The sequence below is a fragment of the Triturus cristatus genome, chromosome 1_2 (genome assembly GCF_964204655.1).
Source record: "Triturus cristatus chromosome 1_2, aTriCri1.1, whole genome shotgun sequence".
NCBI classification, from domain to species: domain Eukaryota; kingdom Metazoa; phylum Chordata; class Amphibia; order Caudata; family Salamandridae; genus Triturus; species Triturus cristatus.
Genome location: NC_140580.1, coordinates 217778283 through 217802030, shown reverse-complemented (window position 1 = coordinate 217802030; position 23748 = coordinate 217778283). Strand labels below are relative to the sequence as shown.

The following is a 23748-nucleotide window of genomic DNA, read 5'->3' as shown; positions in this document are numbered from 1 at the left end:
GGAGCAGCGCACGTGGTTAATGTATTTTCTGCTTAAAGCAGCAGCAGTGAAAAGAGCTGCCTACTTTGGAAGTGGGGTGGCTAACAAAACATGACATTAAAAAGACGCACATGCATTTTATGTTCAGAAGAATAGATAAGGGAAAACAGCCCGATGAGAGGGATGAAAACAATGTTCTTTAATGCTGAGGAATCCAAAAAAATCCGGAAGGAGCCTTAAACCTCGGATTTTTGTGGGCATGGCTCGTGCACCACCTTTTCTATTAGTCTAGCAGGGGTTCCTGACTTGAGTACACAGTCATGCGAATTGATTCTCAATAATAAGGTTTGCCCATTGTCCTGATAAAACACTTTAAAAAACTTTTTACAGGTTTCTCCAAACATTTTTAAAATCTGATTTGAAGTAAATAGATCATACCAATGTGTTAATATGCAGCGAATGGCAGTTTGGATGGGGCTAAAAGGGGCATGCGGGTTTGATGTGTAGTGTTTTTACTGGGTTTCTTGTTGGCCATGGAGAGATAAGCGTTCCCCATGGCTTGGAAGGTACTGGATAGGACTTGGGGGTTGTGGGAGGTTGAGTGGAAATTTCACGAATAGCTTTTGAAAAACATCTGTCAACTTTTCAAGACTAAAATGAAGGTGATAACTACCCAGTGCCGTGAGCACAAATGTCGTGGGGGTTCGAGGAGCTGGGGCTGTGCATTGTAAAAAAAGAAAGCGGTTTGTTCTGAGGCTTATTAGGACCGTAACCCTGGTTAAATGTCTTATAGACCACTTTACATGGATTTTTTTTTTTTTTTTTTTAATGAAAATGCTTTCATAACCAAAAGGCTTAAAGGCTACCTTAGAGAGGTCAGAAACTGATGCATTGTAAAGACAATTTAACCTGCAATGCAAGGACACTTATCCCAAAAAAATGGTTTGATATTGTACATATATTTGGTCACAACAATGGGCTGGTACTGAGTATGATGTGAAGACACCTTTACAGGTGGTGTGTCAATTGAGGGTTTCTTACCTAAAGGCGTCTTTGGCTAATTACATGGCAAATGGTGTTTTTAAAGCACATTGAGCTAGTAGGCACAATTCCTATTTTATTTCTCCCCCTTGTATACCTCCACTGTTTAGTAACATGATAGTTTTTGCTAGCACACTTACTTTTTGTTTAGAACTGGGAGGACTCTCTTAGGCCGGGTAACTGTTGTCTTAATAGTAGTGACTGAGAGTTTGAATAGTTCTACATCTGCTCTTTAGAAGAAATTGAGACTGTGAAGATATGCTACAGAAACACAACAAACTGGAGGCCTTTAGGAATACCGAGTAGGGCTTTCTACTCTCTCAACCCCATTGTCCGTGTCTCAGATATGCCCAGTCCAAAGTAGTGCTGAGACAGGTCTAGTCAGAACCATTAAGAATCATAGCCTATTGGCTGTTATGAGCTACAGGATTAACAGTCCTGCTTAAATTTCGTATCACGCATAGTGGGGAGAGGGTATGAGGTTGAGTGTTGTGACTCAGCTCCGCTCTCTTCTGCATAGTCTTTTCCTCTACCAAATCTACACTCGCCTTTCTTTGCATTAGCTTCCCTCTCCCTCCCCACCCTTTTTTACTCCTCCTGACTGCTTCTAGGGCTATACCTATATTATTTCAGCAAGTCCAGTAGCACCAGCCAACAACACCCCGTTTATCCTCTCCCTCACCAACAAACCTACAGTCGCTAAGAACAATTTCCACAAAGGGATGAAAACCGTTGCAACCTGGATGAGAGACAGCTGCCTCTAGCTCAACTCATACAAGACAGAAGTCCTCATCCTGGGATCCACCCCTTCCGCTTTGAACGACTCCTGATGGCTTGCTGCAATGGGAACACCCACTACACCATACTGTACTCTGCGCTTACTGTAACCGCCAGATCAACGCTGTCTCCTCATCATGTTTCAGTGTGCTCCGAAAGACCTTCAGATGGATCCGCACCGAATCCAGGAAGACGGTCACCCGCGCCCTCATCATCAGCAGACTCGACTACGGCAATGCACTCTACGCCAGCGTCACCCAGAAACTCCTCCGGAAGCTCCTGAACGTTCAAAACGCAGCAGCCAGAGTAGTCCTAAACATCCCCACTGCAGCCACATCACACAACACTTGTGTGTACTCCACTGGCTCCGATTCGACAAAAGAATAACCTTCCAGCTCTTCACCCACGCGTACAAAGCCCTCCACCAGCATATCTAACCACTGCCTCTCATTCCACACATCCATCAGACTCCTGCCCTCCACACAATTTTCACTGACCACCATCCCACGGATCCACAGGGCCAGAACAGGAGGAAGATCCCTCTCCTACCTAGCCGCCAAGACCTGGAACACCACAGGCAATCCCCATCACTGTCCCAATTCAGGAAGGACCTCAAGACCTGGCTCTTCGAATGAAACCAGTGCCCAGAAGGATCTGCAGCCCCCCCTCCCCATGTCCCTTGAGACTCTCACGGGAAAGTAGCACTGCTTTACAAACTTCTGCTTGAGTGATAGCACCAGGGCCCAGGAAGAGAGGCTGGTGCTCATCCAATATGTCTGTCTTTTAAGTACCAATCCATGGATATTGGAATTAATTTTCCATGCTTTCATTAGGGCTAACTGCTACCTTTGTGTGTCCCTGTCCTCTTCTGTCTCCCAACTTCTTCCCAATTATGTGTCATGGCCTTTCTTCTCCTAAGCTCCCTATAAGTCTTCCCTCCACTCGAGCTCCCTTAATTCACCCCAACTGCTTTTACCATCCTTATGCGTTATCTCCCATTTTCATGGTGACACACCTCCCCCTCTTTCATATAATGTCCTGTTTCTTCACCCATTTATTATTTCATTCCTCTGAGTGCCCTACCCGCACCTCTCTTCCACGTTTTGCTATTTACTACATTTCTTCTTACATAACTTTTGCTTCTTATATCCCTTCACAGTCACCTCTCTCCCTCCTTTTAGGGTAGCTCTTCTTTCCATTTGCTAAAGCCCACTATCCACCACAGTTCTCAAGGTCTCCCCTCTTTCACTGTTCAGCGACTCTTTCCTCAGCAGTTCTGTGCCCTGTCTATCTCTCCTAAGCATTCCACACAGCTGGTAGTCTGCAGTCTCTCTGGGGCATATCAACAACAACCGGCGATAATTATCGCTCAGCGCTCTTAGCGTGAGGATAATTATCGCCGGCTAGCGTGAATTTTTATCGCTGAGATAGCGTGCTATTAGCAACGCTTATCTCAATAGCGATAAAAATTCTCACGCTAACAGGCTAACGTGAGATTATCGCTGGAAACCCAGCGATAATCACACGTTACCTTGTTGATAGGGAAAGGCAAACTTAGCCATGATATCCTCCTTCCATAGGATATCATGGCTAAGTCAGAAAAATACCAGACGTAAAAAAGCAGTGTTAACCGCGGTTAGCGCTGCTTTTTTTGTCTCTAACAGGGTTAGCGACATTCTTGATAATAGGAGAAATGTCGCTTAGCGACATTTCTCCTATTATTTAACTCTGGAACGCCCCCTTTGCATCTCATTAGAGATGCAAGGGGAAGCGTAGAGTAAAAGGGTGCTAACATGCAAATTTGCGTGTTAGCACCCTGTTGTTGATAGGGTGCTAGTTTTATCTCTGCTTTTTTGGCTTTTAAAGCCAAAAAAGCAGAGATGAAGCCCTTGTTGATATGCCCCCTAGTTAGATTATAGACCCCAAATATTTTGGTAATACAGGGCAGGATAGCCTATCTTTTTGCAAACATTTACGCTGTCAGCTAAACAGTTTAGTCTGGTCACAGCTGTAAGTCCACAAGCACCTGACCTCTCGCCTGTGCTCGTCCTGACGATGGCCGGTCTGCCTTTCCTGTCCTTTTACTGGTGATCTAGTGAAACAAAACCCTCCACTAAATCGGGACTATGCAGGCAAACTGTAAATCCTTGTCCTAGCCAGATCAGCCATGAGCAATCTATCGAGATTCTAGTGTACCTGCTAGTGAAAAGATTATTCTCCAGATGTGAGTGTTTGCTTTCAAGTGCAGGGGGCACCTGCAATTTGCAGGTAAATTGATATTTCTGTAAAAGCGCGCATATGCACAATCCCAGAGTAACTATTCACTACTCTGAATGCGTTTGTTAAAAGTATTGAACCTCTGATGGGAGTTGCTGGTACACTCCATTGCAATATAAATAAGTCCAATCATTACCTGATGGTCTGAAGATACAAGCTGGCTATGACTTTAAACGAGATACATCCATAGGAAATTTATAGTTGTAGCTTTTCATGGGAGTTCTGGATGTGGTTTTGAGGAGGGGGTCACAAATAGTATCTTGTACAGTGGTGTTTGAGCGAATTTGGCTTTGTGAAGCATGTCTGAATGGTGCTCTGTAGAAAGGGCCTGCATGGGCTTTGCAGCGGGTGTCTGAGTGATGCTTTGCAGATGAAGTCAGGGTAGGGCTTGGCCTAGGTGGAGTGCTTTGTAGATTGAGTTTGGGTGGGAATTTACAGTGTTCAGGGTAGGAAGTGAAGAGAATGGCCAAAATTGCACTTTTTAGAGGCGGTCTAAATTTTGTAAAGGTTGTGGCCTGTATCAGACCTCAGAGTTGGGGTCTGCAATTATGCTACTATACAACACTCCATTAGGTCATAAATGCATATTGGTTTGGAGAAAATAAGGGCACATACCTTTTTCTAATGCATTTGTAGTCATTATTTACTCATGGGTAACACCATTTTTGATTGCCTCACAATCTTTGTTGAGTGATTGATCACCTCCTTGTTCCGTGCCCCTCACCTGAAAAATTGTAGGGTGTGTGAGTTTTTTGAAAGACACAATTTCCAGTTACAGGGGATGATATTGCTTTTCAATACAGAGCCTTCTGATAGTGTGGGTTTGTCAACGAGGTCTTCTGTGAACGGTGCAGTGCCTTAGACAAGCCCTGGCCCAGTTGAGTTAATGTGATGTGGAGCTGGTGGTTTTGGTTTCCCTGTGGTTGAGTTCTGGGTGCGGTAAGGTCTTGGACCTGCAGTCCAAACCCACGTGGAGTTGGTGTATGTTTGAGCTGTCTCTGTAGGGTGCTTTACAATGGGAGAGCATGTATATTGACCTTTTCCCTAGCCCATTTACTCTGTTGGTTAGGATCTTATTGGGCCTGTGCGCCAAGACTCAGTGAAACTGTCCTTTTTTTTTTTGTATTACAAGAGTGATTGTACTGGTTAGTTAAGTTGCAGTGTAGGTTGATTGCCGCCCATGTGTAGGTATTCTTAGGCTGATGCTAAAGCTAAGATACTACTTGGTTCGCCTGTTGTATACCTTCAGTAAGGGGATTGGCTGTCTTTTTTTAGTAGCCCCATGTCATGTGGAACATCTCCTGCCACCTCATTCTGGGATCTGTAGTTTCACTTTTAACATTTTAAGTATGCCCTTATAAATCCCAGCATGCAAAGTGTGTCTTAATTCAGGGGTGGTAGTCCAAGAATAAGTTAGTACATCTCCACTTGCAAGTGAAACCTTGAAACATTAACTACTTGAAAAGCTTCAGTGATTTGCTTCAGAATACCTTGTGCAAAGGAAACCTTGCACGCCTTTTATTTTTGCCACATCTAACAGCCTATTTGATGCCGAAAAAGGGGGTAATAACAACAACGTATGCTGGCTCATAAGTAATAGGAGTAGTTCCCATGACTACCCCAGGCACTTCCGTATTTCTCGGGGAGAAGCTGAGCTAGAGAGGGAGGGAATTTGTGTGATGAGGGTGAGCTAGAGAGAAGGGTTAACGGGTAAAAGAAAAGCACAACTGACAAATATCAAAACAAGCATTTGCAATGCAATAGGTCTCGCATTTACGCGAGTTTGAGCTATTGACATTACAAATAATAATGCCTTTTTTTTTTTAAGCATAAATAAAAGGCATTGTTATTTACAATGCCAATAGCTGAAACTCTCGTAACTGCGAGACCTATTGCATTGCAAATGCTTTTTATTGAACTGCTTTGTATGCCAATGCATTCATATCTCTCTCTCGCGAACTGGGACTCTATGGGTTGTGACTGACACCATTCTCTCCCGATTTCTAGAATAGGGATTATTTTCCTTTCGGGAACGTGCTTAATGCTTTTCATTGAAATGTATTAATTGCTTATTAATAAGACTAATGACTAAAACTGATGGATGTACTTGTGACCTAAAAAAAAAAATCACATACTATAAGATTTATAACACTTTATCTCATTATTGTAGAACTTAGAATATAATTTGGGATTAAAATGCATGTAATATACTGCTTCTGATCTCTAAAACAGCATCAAAGATCCATTGCAACGATTTAAGAGCAAGAATAAGCCCGAGAGATGATAAACCCAGAAACGTAAAAAAAAATAGTGAGCCGATTCCTGGTCCAGCACACAGACACTTTGATTTGGGTAAGAGTTTAAAACAATTCATAGTCACAACGCTAACCTTATCCCATGTACCAAGAGAACTGACGGGTAGTCTTCTTCCAAGGGCGCAGCACAAATATCATATAGATTAAATAAATAAATAATTCTAGGACCGAAAGTACTTCCTCGAGACTGAGAAAATGAGAGTCCAAATCACCCAAAAAAACGCGATTCGAAAGCGAAAGCATACCTTTATCTTCAGGTCTAAAGGAGTACAATAGGCGATTCCAGAACGACGGCAGTTAATATCTACGCAAGCGCTTCTGCCTTGCACTTTGTACGGGTTACAATCACAAGCGTTCAAAGCCAGGGTCACTCACCGCTCCCTCGCTGCACCACGCAGACACACCAGCCAGAGGTGAGGTGTAGGAATGAGCGATAGGGCCAGCTGGACAAAAGCAGTCAAGATGTGCCGAACTCCTGCACAAACAAGTGAAGTGACACAGCGCTCACCAGCAGTAAAAGGAGGGACCGATAGCGCAGCACACCCCGGGAGGCCGGCCAATAGGCGAAGCCTCGTAAGTGACGCGAATACTGACTGGGTGGTTTAGCTGCTGATTTCACCTGAGGGGAAAAGTCTACTTATCAGCACCCATCTCACAAGAACCACCGGCGTGTTTTTAGGTGCCTCTGGTACGCGGCTACGTACGACTGACTGAACAGAATAGGCCAAATCACCCAGTAAAGAGACAAGGAACTGTCCCTGAATGAAGGCGGGGAATAATCACCATGCAATGGGATTTTTTTTTTTAGGTTGTAGCACGTGCAAAGTTTGAAACATCACCGAGACAATAAACGAATTCCCGACCAATTGGAAACCGCTGTGCTGTCTCCAAGTCCCTACAGCAAATTAATGGTTGACTGGAACTTCTCTAGCCAATCCACTGACTAGAAGTCCGCCAGCCAATCCAGGACAATCACTCTTTTCCATCACAAATAAAATATGGTTTAGCTTACTTGATTGGTTGTGGGCACCTTGAGACGCTAAGGCTCGTCTTTGTCACTATAACGTGGAAGAAATAATAGTAAGTTAAAGGCAGAACAGCAACGTTTTGTGATGTGTGTATTTATTTGTAATTGCTGTATTTTGATCTGGGCTCTTATATAAATAATGATTCAACGCGATATTGATACCGACATCAAATGATCCAAAGCTGTTCGTGTGGAAACATCACGAGTTTTTTCCATGTTGGGTATGAGAAGCCAAAACATTTCTAACTTCTACTTGCATCTCGTCTTGTTAGTACTGCCTGTAAAAGCCAAACAAGCGCGTCCGGTCTGTCTCTCTTGAGAGGCATCTCGGTGTTTGTGCGCGCGCGTTAACGCGGACGCGGTGAGGGGGGGGTCGGCAGCGGCGGGGGGTGTGTGCGCGCACCTGCGCATACGCGTCGCAGAAGCGCGTCCACAGACCCTGATCGCTGCGCGTGCCCCGGTCTGTCTCCCTTGAGAGGCATCACGGCAACAATAGTTCTCGTTGGCGGCAGCGCTTCGCGCTGCAACGCCAGCGAGACCTAACAAGAAGAGAACATAACATCAATTGGTATAGGTCAACCCAAAAAGCCCAGGTGGTACAAATCGCAATAAGGGAACTTCCAATCAACTATTGTTGATAGATAGCAAGTAAGGCCCAGGAGAGTGAACCAGAAAGAAGCATGATTTGAGGTAGGGGTGGGCGGAATTTGCGTAGTCGCGCTCTGCAAAGCTCCGCGAAACAGTAAAAAATCTCCACGAGCACGCAGAGTTCCACGAACACGCGGAATTGCTTGTTCCGCCCGTTCGCGATGCTTTTTTCCTGTTCGCGAACGCTGTTTGTATGCTCGAGGGGGAAATATCTTGAGAACATGCATTTTGATAGTGCGAACGTGCAAAAAATTCCGCGAAGCTGTGGATCGCAGAATTTTGGGCAATTCCGCGTTCTCTGTGGAAAGCGAAATTCCGCAAGCGGAACGGAATTTACCGCTCAGGCCTAATTTGAGGGAGGTTTTTTGCCACAGTCCTAGATGGCGGCTCTTTGAATTGCTCCAGCAGCTGGCCCATCCCTCGCCAACAAACCCAGCCAACGTAGGGACACATACACATTTTCCATAGGGGCATATCCACCAGCATGGTGCTCTCATAGTCATAAAAGACACCACAACACAGTTGAATGTTCATAATTGCAATGCAGAAATTGAATAATGTCCACCAGACGTTTGCACTATGAGTTGAAGATTTTTATCAGTGGCAAGTGGTCATCCATAATAGTAAAGCTCTCAGAATGTCGGCTCCAGGAACTTGCACGGTCTGATATTGGGGTAGTGTACCGGCATCTGTGAGAACAGACTTGTGGTGGAAGTCGAACACAAGACAAATAGGTTGACTTAAATTTTAGTGCCTGTAAATTGGAGATCCTGCTTGCAGGAGACTTGAATGCACAGACTGGTAGATCTATGGATTGTAAGCTTTGATTGCAGGGACAACAGTATACTTGCCGAGACTACTGTCCCTGATCTGGTAAGACTAGCGCCCCCCACAGTGTGGCAGGGACTCTGTCAACATCGTATAATCTCCTGCTTACTGCTATTGCAATTTGGCATACATGTCTGCCTTGAAAACATCTAGACAACTGTCCTTCTCTGCGGCACTGTCAAGTGGGAAGAAAACCAGTACAATGGCGGGAAATACATTGGCCATAATCCTAAAAAGTCACAACCATGAGCTCCAAAATCACTTCATTTTATACTCAATAATGGTGATAGATAACAAATCTTTAAGATCAGACATCATGCCTATATACTAATATATACTATACAGTCTCCATCTGGACTGTAGCGAGGAGATGGCCTGATTACGAAGGCTAAATAGATGTAGGGGAATTACATGATTGTGTTCCTGATGTCATTCCTACCTAAACTGCTGTATGTGACATTCCCAGAGTGACACTGGAATTCCAGATAGCACATAGACTTAAAATCACTCTTCCAGATCGGCGAACAACCCCAGAGCCATAGCATCGTCTTCTGAGGCACAAACACACCTTTATCATCCTACAGGCGATAAAACAGAAAGGTGGTCCATTCCACATTGAGGGCCTGGTTGCCCATGTTGCCGTGGACTCCTCTCATGGCGCGGCCATCAAAGGGAAGAAAGGTCTTACTCGACATCCTAGGATGTGGAAAGATTTGATCAAATTCGGCCTAGTAGACCAGGCAACAATAATTGTAACCATTCAGGGCCACACCTCGCAATTTGGTGATCCATCCCCCTAGCTACCATCCTAGACTCTAAGAAAGACTCAATGGAAATCGGAATCACACAGAACGCGGGAGGAACACTGAAAGATGACTCACGTGGAGTGCAGCCTCGTGTGTATAATCCCCAGAGACTTTGCATCCGGGCCAGAACCGCTCAACTCACCACAGGCTTTCCGACAGGGCTGGTATGGACAAAGTGTCGGATGTCGTGAATCGGGAACGTGACGGAGACAAATCAATAATCTGCTTTAAATGAGTGCACACGAGAAGCATTTGCTCATTAAACTAGTTACTGCTCCCTAATGATCCACTTTTGAGCCCCGCAGATGCGACATTAAGGGTCTGGTTGGGTGAACTGTATTACCCATGTACTTAATAATTAGGTAATTGTTTTATCGATACACTTTGAAAAGAGCATAGGGCCTCCCACCCACCATGTCTGCATTCCAAATGGGCTTGAACTGTTTGAACTGTTTAACTACATTCACAATGTTAATCTGTTCTAGTTAATTTATCTTGCTGTCGATCCTGTAGAGTACTGGCGAGGGGGCCTTTGGATTTCCCTCGAATCACCACCTGAAAAACACTTTTTATCTCAATAACTTCAGTCCCCAGAGCGCAATGGACACTGTTCGTTTATATTTGCCCTGCCTTAGTGGTACTCTCATAATACTGGGAGTGTTCAGCTCAATTCAATATATCTTTATTTGGCTATAGGACAGCTATAAAAGTAACATAAAACATTAAAACACATCACAGTAAAATATACAAAACGTTTAAAAAATACAGTATAAAAATGTTTAAAACTACACAGTAAAAACTCATGATATACATACGCCATATTTATACCTTTGTCTGATTGCAATTACTTTTTTTCATTAATTTTGTAACAACAAACAGATTGTTGGGGTATGTAGTTTCTGTAAACTTATCAGGTCTAGTTTATATTGTTTAACTTTACTCTGTCATTAAATAGGGACCAAAGATGAGCGACAGGGAACGGAGAATAAGGTGCCAAAAACCAAGTGTTTTACCTAGAAGCGCCCTCACAGGGGCAGGGTGGTAACGTTCTAACAAATGTTTACTGCTTAGGAAAAGTAATAATAAAGTGCACAGTGTTGAACTGAAAACGAGCTAAGTTGAAACGTTGTCTAAGATGCGTTATAAGTGATCGATAAGGTTCTAGTCCTACAGAAGTGCAAATAGCCAAATTATCAAGAACATTAGTTCAATATAACGCCCGTTCCCACCTATTTTCAGGCAGTAGTCTAAAAAATGCTGTTTAATATTGTCTTTACAGCTCATTGTGATCAATCGAGGTTTTCATACATCTCTGGGGCTCCCACAAGATAAAACATTCTTTTAACATATGCAGAACATGGGATATTATACACATTATCCAATAATAACAAGCATTGGCATAGCCAATAGGTCCCGCTTTTGGGACCTTAAAAGTGTTTAGCCATGCAACAGTTGTTGTTGCACCAAGAATATTGTGCTGCATAACTAATTACTTATAAGGTCCCAAAAGCGAGACATATTGGCTATGCCAATGCTTGTTTTTTGTTAGGCATGGATTTGGGCAGAATCACAGGATGTGAGCCGACGACGAGACTGGAATCTGGTTTTCCCATTTCCAAATTCTATCTGTTATGCTAACACAGCATGGGTGACTTTCTGCCCCACGATGTGCACCTTTTTCTGTAAATGTTCTAAAACTCGTTTGGGTGGAGTTCGCACTTTATACGGCAATTAATGGAAAAAGTGCAGTTGTAGCTAAACGTAAGTTTTTCGGCAGCTTTCTTTTCAACATCCCTAGCTTCTTGGTAGCTTTCCTTTCAACGTCCCTGTAACTTTTCTGCATAACTTTTTTAATGTAGGAGAATTGCTTTCCAGCATCCGTAGTCATTTGATGCTCTTAAATTAATTAAAAACAGGCAAAGAAACCCTGAGTAAAAATAACAAATTAAACCAAAAGAGGGAGCATCTTCTAATTTTCAAGCTTGTCAATGAGGACTTTATTTACGCAACACTCGTACAGATCACTGTTGTGCAACACTGCAATATAAACTCACACACGACCATCCACAGATTAGCATAAATCATAGCTCAGATCAGCATTGCTGCAGAGAAACTTTCTAGATATTAAATTGCTGCATTCATAATTTTTCCAATAGACAGTCCTTGAAACATCGATACGGTTTCTCGGGTGGATTTCTTTTACGTAAGATCTTACTGCCATCTAGTGGTCTTTATTAGTAACACGCCAACACTGAAAATGTGCTTTTCTAGAATTAAAGCGTAACCAGCACAAGCGCACGCCTCGCGCGGCAGCAGGGGGAGGGGGCCTACGCGATTCCCTTGGGGGAGCGAGCAGCAAGGCGCGATGATTGCGACCATATGGCGCCACCATATGGCGCCGCTTGCTCCCGCAAGGGAATCTCCAGACGTACACACGTTGCCATTGGAAGCAATGCAACTCGTGCACGTTTTTGCCCTCAAAGCTGTGCCGACGGCTAAAGGTCTTTCCTATGCAGCGCATGCGCGATGCGTAGGCGAGACCTAAAAAGTCCACTAAGAAAGCTCTGACGAGGCTCATTTCCTGCTTGTCCAAGCAATTAATCCATAAGATCTGTGTTGCAAGCACATTCGCTTCCTCCACATACGCCAGGCCTATTTCCTCATGCCCTATAATCGAGGATGTGCTTCTTGAGACTGACAGTAGTCTGCATAAAAAACTATTTTCTGTGCGTTGGAGAGTTTCTGATTTGGAGTAGCCCCAGATACTGGCCCCATATGAGCTCATTGGTAACACTTACTATCATAGTGATTAATTTATTAACTGGTTTCTGTCCCAGTTAAGGTGCAAATCTAAACTTGTTAGGCTAACATGTTGTTTTTCTAAGTTTATCATGGTAGACGAGGTCAAGGACGGATTGAATAAAATGCCCATATAGTTAAAAGTATTTGTTCACCCCAACCTTCGCCCCGCCATCCTATAATTCTTAATCGTTGTTTTGGCTCGGCCGCAAGTCATCACAAAAGATTTGGTATGATTGACTTTCAGATCTAAACTTTCCATGAAGGAGAAAATGGAGTTCAATAGGAGTTGAAGGCAATTTGCAGTTCTTGTGATGAGCACTTCATGATCTGCGTAGAACAAAATTGTGATATACGGGTTACCCATCTTTGCCGTATCAGAACCTGAATCCAGTAGGCGTTTGTTGACAAAATTGATATATAACAAAAAAAGAAAGGGTGCCAAAATGCATTCTTGACAGATACCCCTCTGAGTCCTAAAAGATGTTAAGTCTCCTGAAATCCCATAATGAATTGAAACCGAAGTTTCAGCATGGAGGCGCTTTATCAGCAATAACAAATCTTTGTCAACATCCAATTTATCCATTATATCCCAGAGCTTTGAATGGTTGACCTGGTTGAATACATTCAAGAGGTCCATAAATGCTAGGTGGAGTGCCCCCTTTTTTGCTAGCACACATTTTCCCACTACCAGATATAGACCTCCAATGGGAATTTAGGTTAAAGGCAGAGAGCAGCCTTTAGCTGCTTATGAGGAGCTGTACAAGCTGAGCCAAACCGCCTTATAGGTTTTAACAGTAAAGGCTGCCACTATAGTAAAGTGATTGGGCGGGCGGGGGGCTTGGGGTTGGGTTTTAAAAATAAATTAAAAATGCTTACCTGCCGCTCCGCTCCCTGCTGCCGGCTGCCTTATTGCTCCTCTCATCCTGAAAGTGGACAGGCTTCACTGCACAGGCTCCCCACACAATCCAGACGCCGCTCGCATACTATAACTAGCATGAGAGCATCGCCTGGATTGGCCTGAGCTGGATGGTTTAACACTCGGTAATGCATAGGGAGCCTGCAGCTTTTCTCCAATCCGGCTGTACAACACAGCTGGGTTGGAGCAATTTAAGTGCATCTTCCTTATTTTACCATAAGACCATAAAAATCTCGAGATCATGGCATCCATTATTTTAAACCAGGAGTTTTCAAACTTCAGCGGGATTGCATGAAAAATTTACAAAACCTTCGGCAAGAATAGCATTTTAATAATGTTACACTGACCCACAATCGACAGATGCAGATTGTCCCCTCTAGAAAATCCCTTTTAGCTTTCCCAATGATCGGGACAACAGTGGTCTTCACTATCTGATCCAGTTTTGCGCTGATGCTGACCCCCTAGGTACACCACCTGCTCAACCACACGCGGATCCTGGGTTACAATTTGGAGGTTCACAACCAGTTACGTTTTAATACTGTTCAGCGAGTAACTCGCCAGCTTGCCAAACCTAGCAGCCGCCTCCTGAATTACGTGCGGCGCTGCATCCGGAATGCAGTTACTACTGCTATATCGTCTGCATAGGCTAAAATTTTTGTCTCTCATCCCTGTCGCCTAACTGGCAGAATGGCTGGATTAGCTTAGAGCATGCGAACAAAAGGGTTGATATAGAGCGCAAAAAGAAGGGGGAACAAGGACATCCGTGCATGGTTCCCCTCTCAATATGGATTGACCCTGATTGGCTCCCCATCATTTGCAACCGGGCTGCAGTTCTGTGATATATTGCCTAGACTCCCTTGATATAACTCCCGCCTCGACTGAGGAGCCTATGACTTTCCATATATAGTCTTAGGCACCCATGTTGAATGCTTTTTCTGTGTCCCACAGGGCCACCGCCAGGGGTTAATTTGTTACATTTGTTACATCAAAGATCGTAATCACCCGATGAATATGGTTAGTGGTTCCCCTCCAAGGGATACAACCATGTAATTTTGTAGAGACAAGTTTAGAAATAATATGGTCCTAATGACTGGCCAGTATTTTCGAATATAGCTTTGCATTGCTATTTATAAGCATTGTTGGTCTATAAGAGCTCGAATCATACGGATCTTTCCCTATCTTTAAAAAGACAATATTCGCCATAGATCATGAGCCAGGGGGCTTTTGACCTTTCTTCACTTGGAGAAAGAGCTCATGCATGTCAGAGAATAGCACCATAAAAAATACCATATAAAATTGCATAGGAATTTGGTAGGACCCAACTGCGTTCCCAGAGGGCAATCCTTGGAGAGCTGCTTGCATTTAATCGGTCTGCTTGCGTAGCATTATCCGAAACCACCAGATTCAACAATTGCTCCAAGTTTTGTTCCCCTGCGAGGGACTGGGTGTGATACAACTTGCCATAATACAGCCAAAGGACTTCCCATATATCATCGGGATCCGAAACTGAGTCCCTCTGGTCATTTTTATATGTCACTAATATAGCCTGCTGACACTTTTTTGCCAAGTCCGAATTGCAAGGATGTGCCCCACACGTTCGTTATATTCATAACATTCCTGTCTTCTGGCAACAAATGTTTCTGCTGTCTTTTTGATTGATTTCATTGTCCCGCCTTAGATATAGTTATCTGAAGATGGGCAAACAAGGGGTCCATCCCAGAGGTTACTGCCACAACCAGCTGAGCTTCAACTTTACTAAGTTGTTTGTATAATTCTTTGATAAGTAATTGACTCTGCTTCTTGCAATTTAGGCTATACCTGAAATTTTCTCCCTTAACTACTGCTTTGAAGGCGTCCCGACAACCCCAACTGAGGTGCAACGTCATTTTATGTTAAGAAACTCTGGAATCCATTCATTCATATGTTCTATATATGCTGGGTCAGTTAGGAGACCTCTCTCAAAAGACCAACTCCGAGAGCTTCTTTTATACCCTTCCAGAGTGAATTCAATTACCAGAGGGTTATGATCAGACTTCAATCGAGGGACTAACTCTATTTGGCACCCCTTTATTAAGTCTGGTGTTACAAAACAGTAATAGAGCCGAGCTAGAGAGCCATGGGAGCTGAATAGTCAATATAGCTGGGATCTGAAGCTTTTAATTTGGTCCAGACATCAACCAGACGTACCTCTCTCTCATAGACTTTCGACTCCTCTAAATACCCATGGTTTGCGCCCGGCATTGATGCACGTTGTGCACCCAGAAGTGTTACCTGATCCGTTGACATTAAGAACACCGCAGAGCACAGAAGGTGCAGGCCAAAGCGCCAGCTCTACTGACATAAAATCAAAAATGTCTGTGTCATTCAAAATTGTGTCATACAATAAGCATAAGATGAAGGATCCTGTTTTATATCGACATTCTGTTATTGCTCACCTACCATGTTTATCAGCGGAACTATGGCTAAAAACACTTGTCTTGCTTCTAGCAAGAATAGCAACCCCCTTAGTCTTCATATCCTGAGTAGTACACTTTATTTAATTTTATTTTTTTAATTATTTCATTTATAAGGTTACATAACATACACAACCTCCTTGCAAAAGGAGCAGAAATGAAAATATTCCCAAAAATAAGAAGACATGGGCGAGAAACACATTACAATTCCAATACAGTACACATCTGAAGTCAATACATTAGTGTATGCACTATGACAAGACCCCACACATCGAGGTTTAGTACCGATGTCAGATATGTAGCTGTGGGGACCTTCTACCACAGAGAAGGGGAGTCAAACCAGGGATCTGCAGCGTATTACCTCCTCACAGAATGAGGCAGCCAGTGCACGTGACATAATCCTCTCATATACCCGCACTACTGTCTTGGCTGGCCAGCACTACTGCCTCCTTCTCTACTGTTGCTTGTACAGTCCGCAACAGCCATTGGGGCGATTCTGAGGGAACAGCAGCTCATTCTATGTGTCAGACAGCGTATTGCAATATAGCATATCCACTCGCCTATCATCAGCCCCTTAGCCCAGCGAATGGCGAACCTGCGCTTCGCGAGTTGTATACCCATCGCTACTAACATCCTGTAGCTACTGTCAATATCCCTATTGTACCCAAGCAGAGTCAGTAGCGGATTGGGTACTAAGACATGCCCCGTGACCTAACTCATAACATTGAAGACTTCACTCCAGGATTTGGAAATATCAGGTAACAACCAGGTGTTATGTAAAAACCCTGCTTCCTGTCTGGGCAGCGATCGCACTGGGAAGAGTCACGCAACCCATAGCAAAACATTCTAGCAGGAGTGTAATAGGTTCTATTTATGTATTTAAAATGTATTAAGCGATGTCTGCCATTTAAGGATATGTATTTTGTAACTTCGCAACAGTATCTCCAGCGCTTATCGAGTAACAAATCCAGTTCTCTCTGCCAGTCCTGACTGTCCTTATTTCAAAGTGTTGTTTTGAGTTCCAGTGTCTGCGAATAAAGGATTGAAATTAACTTTGCGGGGGAGTCTGCGTGGATAATATACGTGAGTGCGGACTTCGCAGGGGGTTCCTGCATATCATCCCCCAGAAAATCTCGCTATGCATGCTTAGCCTGGCGTAATGGAACTGGTCTAAAGGTGTGCATATAGGACCATCCTTGGGCAGGTTGTCCCAGCCGTGTACCATGCCATCATGAAAGAAGTGCCCTGTCTTAGATATGCCCAACGCTTTGAGCGAGCGATAAACTGCTTTTTATGTCCCCGTCTGGAACCAGGAGCACCACTCCAAGGCGATCAGCGGCGAGTATAAGAGAGCGCCTGCTTGGTATTTTAATAACCTATGGCAGGCATGTGTAGTGAAGTTTATAGAATATAAGACTCCATACAGTCCTAAGCGGAGGTCTAAAGAGGGTTTGTGCCAGAGTGTCCTGGGCAGTAGGATTCTATTCTAAATATAAATATGGAAGTTCCCGAGGGCCATGTATCCAACTATATGCGTGGGACGCTTGCGCCACTCTGTAGTATAGTTCTAAGTCTGAAGCTGCTACCGGCCCATGCTTCTTTTATCATAAGTGAGCGTAATGTAGCAAATATATGGCGAGGTAGCAGCATAGGGATATTTAGGTACAAAAATAAAAATCTAGGCAGGACCACCATTTTTATAATAAAGATGCGGCCCAACAAGGAGAGGGGTAATCTGAGCCATCTGGTGATATCGTCGTCCAGTTTGGAGATTGCCTTCCCATAATTTTCAAAGAGAACTACATCAGGGTCAGTATGGATTTGTATTCCTAAATATCGAGTTGGATCAGTGGACCACTGCAAGGAAAAATCAATACTCGTTGGCGTGGTGGCAGGAGCCAGAGGGAAAATACAGATTTTGACCGGTTAACTTTGAAGCTGGATAAGCGCCTAAACTGTACGACCTCCGATAGGATAGGATTGAGATTTTTCCCCGGCTTCCATACATATAGCAGTGTATCATCTGCATATGCTGACAGTACCAAACTGTTCTTCGGGAACCGCTGTCCTCTATGACTGTGGTAATCCCGAAGAGCGGACGCCAAGGTTATAGCTACATGGGTGTAGAGAAATGGGGACAATGGGCAAGCAACCCTGCCGGGTGCCCCTCGTGATAACAATTGGGGCCGTAACCATATTGCCCAGATGTATCCTAGCAGTAGGCAAAGTATACAACATGGTAACTAACTTTAAAAAGATCTCACCAACTCCCATTCGCCTTAAAACCCCCTTCATGAACGCCCACTCCACAGAGTCAAATGCCTTTTCGGTGTCCAAAAAGACAGCGGCAGCATCGAGATCCGAATTGAGTTGCTGTATGGCACCACAGATTGTCCTGAGGTTGAGGGGCAAGTTGTGACTAGGGCCAAACCCGTCCTACTCCGGGTGGACCACCAGCGGAATCAGAGGGGTTAGCAGATTTGTCAACATTTTGGTAAATATCTTGGTGTCATCGTTTAAAAGCGAAAGGGGTCTATAATGATGAACAGTCAGCTGAAGACTTCCCAGGTTTCAGCAGTATTATAATCAGGGCTTCAAGCATGTTGGGTGGCATAACCTCCGAATTGGCCATGTCTCCATACAGGGATATCAAATGGGAGCCAATTTGTCCTGGTGGGTCTTGTAAAAATTGACTGAGTCCATCTATGTCAGGAGTTCTATCCGCCTGCATAGTTTTTGGCGCAGACTTGACCTCACCAGGGGTAGGTGGGGCCATGAGGTGCTCTCTGTGTGCATTTGTGAGCCAAGTCATTTGTATGTGTTCAAGATAATCTTGTATGGCATTTTGATCAGGGGGCACCTGCGTTGTGTATAATGCAGCATAGTATCTACTGAACCTCTCTGCGATGTTTGCGCTCTCTTGTAATGGGAGTCCCTGTTCATCATGAATCTCTATTATCATGTCTGTATCTCTCTTGGGTTGTAGCAGCGATGCCAACGAGGCTCCGGGCCGCTCACCCTCCCCATTCACTCCGGCTGTGGCATATTTGCCGCTAGTACACATTATTAAATTTTGGCCTAAGGCTTCAAGCAGATTCATACCAGCCCTGTCAATATAAGTTTCCTGAAGGCAACAAATAGCCTTCAGGGCTTTCAGATCCTTGGCTACTCTCCTTCATTTAGCCGTTTCATTCAGGCCACAAATGTTAACGGTGACTATGCTTAGGTTAGACATGATGGCAATACCTCCAATAACACACTCTGCTGAGGACTGCCCCTGTCATATCTTTAGTCATAAAAAGTAAAAAATAACGCCCCCTTTGAGCAGAAACGTAATTCAACTCTCGCACATCCAAACCAAGGATTAACCAATATCACCAAAACAGAAAGTACCAATACAGTAAAATATGTATGCACAATACCAATCAATTTCCTCTATACAGAATTTAATAGTCATTAAAATCACACTATGTAAAAATTAATTATTTGTACAAACATTTTCAGTATTAAAAAAACATTAAAACCCATATAATACACCAATATATTCAAAATAAGACACAAGACATCAACACATAGACATAGTGGGAGAGTTCATTAGACAATTAATAATGTCATTAAAGGAACACCAATCTGCAATAAATTGTCTGCTCAACAGAAATACTTTTAAATTTAATTCTCAAGGTATAGCAGATGTTCCAAAGATCTTGTGTATTGGACTGTATAGCATCAACGCGTTTCGGTGGGTTCTTTGTTTTCACAACCACCTTCTTCAGGAAAAACGTAATCTCATCTTTATTCCATTCAAACAGAAACTCCTTTTTAGGCATCAAGGAGTCTGGGTTTAGAGGATGTAGGAAAATCTCTGTCTGAGGTATCCTTAGTGGGACTCACATAAAGTATAATATAAGAAGAATAAAACCTGTATTTTATTATGTAACGGGTTCTACAAATATGAAACTTGTAGAGGGCTGTTTATTTCCGTTTTCAGTTTATGGAAAAGCACCTCCTTACATTGAAATGGGCCATTGTTGCCTTAGTATTCAGCGTGGTGGCAGGCAACGATCCTCCGTGTGTATGGATTAAACCTTAGTCAATCCTGGTGGGTCTCCTCTAATTACACAAGTGTTCAGAACAGCTATCTCACAAACATTGCCTCTCCCTGAAAATTCCCTGCTAGTGCGCACTAATCTCCACCCTCCGTTCTTTGGATCCAAACCCTCAGCTCCTCCCCCATGTGCCTGGCCCTTCTCACCCCACCCATCCACTCCCCATGCAACCCCCCAAACTCCTTGCCCTCCACCCCCTCCCCTCACCAACCGTATGAAGAAGTCAGGCCACCCATGGCCTGAGTTGTGGCTCCGATGCCGTCAGTCCATCTCCTGGGCACTAACCCTCGTATATCTAGAAAGCTGTGAGTGTACAATGTAGAATGTAATGAGAGCAAGTGGCCCCGCTCCATAAAAGAAAATTAAATGGAGAAGAGAGAATAATAAACCGATGTGCAAGCATTTCAAAACCATCCACAACAAGCCCCCTTATTGCAATACATTTTAGCCGCACCTCCAGATTAGCGAACTCTAAAGCAAACACCATCTAAGTCATAACATCATGCATCATGCACCTAATCAATCAGAAGGTAAAAAATCCCCCTCCTCTATTCACTGTACCCTCACCCGACCACAATTTGGCCAAGGAGCACAGTCCACGCCCCTGTTGGGGCTTCTTCGACGCAGTGGGGCGAGCCCATACAGATACTCCTTAGCCTGTATCTCGGAGGTGAAGGTTCTAATCTTGCCCTTAACAATGGGGCTAATAAAAATGCTTCCGCTCCAAACTCTTGAAATGGCTTGATCAATTGTCTTAAACACCACCTCTGCTCCTGAGTGGAGTGGCAAAAATCGGGATCATATAAAATTATATGTCATTAGAACACCTCTGGGAATCTGGGCAGGTCTCTTCAGAAATAGCCTGACTGAGTAAATAATCCCCAGAATAAACCATGATTGCCCCGGTTGAATTTTCATTGCTTTATCTGAGTGCCTGTGTTTTCTGAGCATTAAAGGGTGTATAGACTCTCTGGACGCAAGTCTTCCAGTTCAGGACGAAAGCTCAGGGAAGGCCTTTTTGAGGAGATCCAACATTTATGCTCTAATGTCATTGCCTTCAGCCCCCTCTTTCATCCCTAGAAATCGTACATTATTCCGTCTTGGACAGTTTTCAAAGTCTACAATTTCCCACATGATGTCTGTTAACTGTGCGTCCTGGGATTCTGCCTGCCCCTTCAGGATCCCTACATCAGCTTTAACTGCTGTAGTACTTTCTTCAATGGCAATAAGCTTTTCCCTGATCTCAGTCTAAGATAGCTATATTCTTTTAGGCGCCTTGGTGTTTTGACGCCTGCCAGGCCTTTCTGCTTTCATCCTGAGTCTTCCCTTGATGTTTCTTTATCGAGCCATAGATACATTTCAAAGAGGGCTCCCCAGCTTCATCAGCAGTGTTTATATGGCCGGCATTTTTAAGTGGCGAAAGACTCTTTCCCCCCTTTTTGGTCCATGAGATGAGAATCTGAATAGCCCCATTTTAGTGCTGCTGTTAGTTGTGGTTATTTACCTCTCTCTTTGTTGCTGAGACAACAGTTCTTCCCTTTGATCTCCTCTGATGCTTCCGCCACTTAACCATAGTCCTTAATGCCATTGAACAACTGCTTACACTAGCCTCAGACATAGAGGAGCTGGTTTAAGCCTCACTGGGGCTGGGGCTTAAACAAGTGGATTCTGATCCCTCTGTAAGGGAGAGAGACATATCCACACCCTCACAAGAATTGTCCAAAGTTTTTAATGTGCTAAAGCTGTCAGCTCTAACATTGTAGTTTTCTAAGCCCTTTATCTCCTGGCAGCCCCTCAGCTGTGTCTCCCCCAGCCTGGATATCCTGACCAATGATGCTAGGCTGAATACCCTCTCTTCTGCCAGCTAGTTTTAGCAGTTTTTGTTTTTTTGGTTTGAAAAATCCAGGTTACTTGTGCCTTGCTGCCTATCAGTGCCTTTGGAGAAGTTGCTCCTGGACTGCCCCTTTGCACTCACATTGATCTTCTCATGGTCTGTTCGTGAGGGGCCCGTTCTCTCAGCATTCCAGAGGCAACAGAGCCTGTCTCAGGGGTTTAAGCCGTTAGGGCCGGAAGGTGAGCAAACGATTGTGCATTCATAGTTATTTCCTCCAATAGGGTTGTGACAGTATTATTGTTGTTTCTGCCAAAGGCCCCAGGGCCCTCCCTATTCTCTGGGGCCGCTATACCCATAAGCTCTGCTGTTATGAGGGGGCCAGGTTCACAGAGGCAGACAGCTGCTTGAAAAATCCTGTTATCACTGGCTGCGTGCCTCGCGCTGCAGAGTCAAAGTGGGACCAAGGGTAGGTAGCTTTCTCAAGACCCGCCACGAGTTCCATTACAGTCTTTCTTTCAAAACCCTGTGGCCCCACTGCTCACCTGATCCTGCTTTGGGTGCTTTCTGGCTGTGCGAGATCCTGAAGCCACAGCCTCTGCCCTGTTGAGCGCTGCTTTGTCGTTCTTCGCACCATGAGTGCAGAGAAGCCTCCAGGGGCAATCCGCACAACACCAAAGAGCAGTATTTTGTTTATGGGCCCACCGGCACAACAGCGAGAAACCTCCACAATTGAGCATCTTGTCCAAGGCTCCGCCATCAGCAGAACCACACAAGTGATTCTGGCAACAGTTCCAATGTTTGAAAACCACCCAGAGCTCACCTGCATGCTGCACTCTCACAGGGAGAAGGCCCCGCCTCTCCGCTCCTCCTACTGTAGCCTGAGCGGAGTGGGTAAGAGCCGGCTGTGCAACAAGCTCACACCTTTCTCCATCATGCCTCCCTAGAATGTCTTCTTTCTACCACTGTGAAGTGAGTGGTTGCCATCATACGCTCTGTAGTCTGACCGAGGGGAACGGTATCTTCAGTGCTCATTTTCTACCTACTGGTAGTTTGTAGTGGAAGCAGGAGCAGGTGTTAAATGCATAGGTGAACCCAGAAAGTTATACATTTCTGAGAAGTAGACAAAATTGTGAATTCACCAAGGGGTCATTGGTGCCGATTGCTGATGTTTTTCTCTAAGAAACAAATTGTTAAAATCAAAAACTGAAAGAAATAAGTAGTAATATTTTTAAAGAAATTACAATGTACTCACCTGTGATTGTTTGCCTTTATGGCTGATTTGCACAAGTAATATACTGTTTGTCTATCTGACTCTTCTGGTAACGGCTGTATAGTGTTTGCTGGTTGGACAAAAACACTCCATGTCGAGAGTCCTCAACTGAGCTACAGATTATAATGATTTTTTTTGGTGTACCGACCATACACCTATCGCATGGTAAAATCTAATGTGTGAAAAAATGGGTATGAAGGGATTGAAATGTGCCCTAGATAATTTTTTTCATGTGTGTTAGCTTACATTTGGAAGCCAAACGTTGAGAGAATTGCAATTCTTGATGATGTTCTACCTTTGTATGTTCCCATTCTTCTTCAGATAAAAATGGAACCCACTTGTGTGACTGTGAACAGCACTTGCAACAGGGAATGCTCAACAAAGCAACAAGAAATCAGCAAGATTTTTCTGTTTAAATGTACCCATTACCAAAATACACAAAGTACAGAGAGGATAAACCCTCTTCGACCTCCCGCTAAATAGTTAAATATCACAAAAAGAAGAGGGATTAAAAAACTACGTGGAGATGGATAAGTGTGTGAAAATACACCAATTTTGTAAAACTGCCCTCACACACAGCAAGCTGTGTCATACTTCATCATAGGGCTGCTAACACACCTCCGCGCCAGCCTAACGCTGGAGGTGGAGCAATAGGGAGGGGAAGACAAA

The 23748-nt window shown here is 44.0% G+C and overlaps 1 protein-coding gene across 2 annotated transcripts in view; it reads left to right on the top strand.

Moving 5' to 3' along the window:
* Positions 1 to 23748, top strand: part of FAM241B (family with sequence similarity 241 member B) — an 89419-nt gene that overhangs the window by 164 nt on the left and 65507 nt on the right. The window contains exon 2 of one of the 2 annotated variants that reach the window (XM_085603488.1): positions 6307 to 6426. The exons of the other annotated variant lie outside the window; for it this stretch is intronic. The gene's annotated coding sequence lies outside the window, so the exon portion shown is untranslated. The remainder of the gene's footprint in view (positions 1 to 6306; positions 6427 to 23748) is intronic. 2 annotated transcript variants of the gene reach the window in all.